Genomic DNA, 1886 nt, shown 5'->3' on the forward strand with positions numbered 1-1886 from the left:
TCCCCACTTCATATTAAACTAGGATTGGTAAAGCAGTTTGTGAAGGCCTTAGATACCGGAGGAGAAGCTTTTCAAGAAATTCGTCTCAGGTTTCCAAAGTTATCTGAGGCTAAGATCAAGGGTGGCATATTTGTTGGACCCCAAGTAAATGCAATGTTCAAGTAGGAGAAACTGGAAAGAGCGATGACAAAAGTTGAAAAAGAAGCATGGTGTGGTTCGTGGATTCCGAGGAAATCACAAGGATCCTAATTATAAACAAATGGTAGCAAAACTTATTGAGAACTTCAAGAAACTGGGTTGTCGTATGTCCTTATAGGTTCATTTTTTGCACTCTCACAATAGATTTCTTCCCCGAAAACTTGGGTGATGTCAGTGAGGAACATGGTGAGAGATTTCATCAGGATATCGCAACAATGGAAAGAAAATATCAAGGATGATGGGATACTGCTATGATGGGGGATTACATATGGTCTCTAGTCAGAAAAGATGACAGTATGTACTTTAGAAAATCTCGATCGTCAAAGCACTTCTGATCTTAAGAAAAGAGTTATCAAAGCATTTAAAGTGCAGAGTTGTATTGTTTCTTATTGTTCTAACTAATATTGTGCTTCCTAAATACCTTTCAATGCATGAAAAAGTACGTATTGTAGTGTAATTATCCTTAGAATATTAGAACAGGTTGAACGAACATACTACTGTAGAGAAAAGTTGGGTATAGAACGAGAAAATATGAAATTAAGAATAAATTAAAAACTATCGATATTACATCAAAACGAATGTGATTTTTTAATTCAGTGGCAAAAAATACATATATAAACATCAAAAAATGCAAATAAACAAAACATCAATAAGCTTTTTTTTGCTAGCGTCCCCCATCCATGAACTGACCAGGCCCAACGTTGCATGGTTGATCAAATGCCCAGCTGTAAAGTGTACATGTTGCACACTATCGATGATTAAGTGTATTCGTCTGATATATGTAAACGCAACTCTATTTCTATATATCCCTCTACAGTTCTTGTATTTATATTGGAATAAGAATCGTATATAATAATTGTAAATGCATGCTCAAGTATTTCTACATATTTACATTCATTTATGTAAGCCCATACACGACGATTATGCCATTGTATTTGTAAGTGCACTTTGATGAATATGTGTGACGAGAATATGAACTTTGTACTTAACTTTTACAGGTGGCTGAAACGACATAGTGTATTTGCTGAAGAGTCTGGATGCAAACACAGTCTCTTTTGGGGAATGGATCTGATCCAAACGGAAATGCCAGATAACAGGTAGGCTATCTCACTCATTACTTTGCTGTACGTATTATGATATATATATATATATATATATATATATATATATATATATATATATATATATATATATATATATTTATATATATATATATGTGTGTGTGTGTGTGTGCGTGCGTGTGTGTACATCTGATGTTGAGACGGAAGAAACAAGATGAAAATGTAAAACAAGAGGTGTGAACTTGACAGGCTTCATCTTTTTGGACATGAACAAGAAGAGTGGCACATAGTGGAAATTTGCAACACATAGCAGTGAGGTTGAGGGACAATACTAATGAACCAACTAACGGTTTAAACTATTAAGAGCAGTAGAGTAACGCCCCCTCCTCCCCCTCCTCCCCCCCCCCCTTCAGGACAGAGGGTGAGAGCATTGCCATTTGCAGATATTGTTTCATGAACAACAATCGCCCGTACACGTCGGTAATTTCATAATGGAAAATTAGTAGTCACGTCATTATGTTGCCATTTGGACCAGACAAACTACACTGCTAAAAATATGTGCATTTGACGTATTTCGAAGTAAATTGTTCTAGTTTCACAGTCCCATGCTGATATTTACATTCGTGA

General features: G+C 35.8%; 1 long non-coding RNA gene across 1 annotated transcript in view; it reads left to right on the forward strand.

Moving 5' to 3' along the window:
• LOC136837152 (uncharacterized) overlaps nucleotides 1–644 on the forward strand; it is a 274987-nt gene extending 274343 nt beyond the window's left edge. The window contains exon 4 of the long non-coding RNA XR_010852604.1: nucleotides 1–644. This exon is cut by the window's left edge and continues 675 nt beyond it. This is a non-coding gene — a long non-coding RNA (uncharacterized lncRNA).
• Nucleotides 645–1886: the final 1242 nt, after the last annotated feature.

The sequence above is a fragment of the Macrobrachium rosenbergii genome, chromosome 58 (assembly GCF_040412425.1).
Source record: "Macrobrachium rosenbergii isolate ZJJX-2024 chromosome 58, ASM4041242v1, whole genome shotgun sequence".
In the NCBI taxonomy this organism is placed as follows: Eukaryota; Metazoa; Arthropoda; class Malacostraca; order Decapoda; family Palaemonidae; genus Macrobrachium; species Macrobrachium rosenbergii.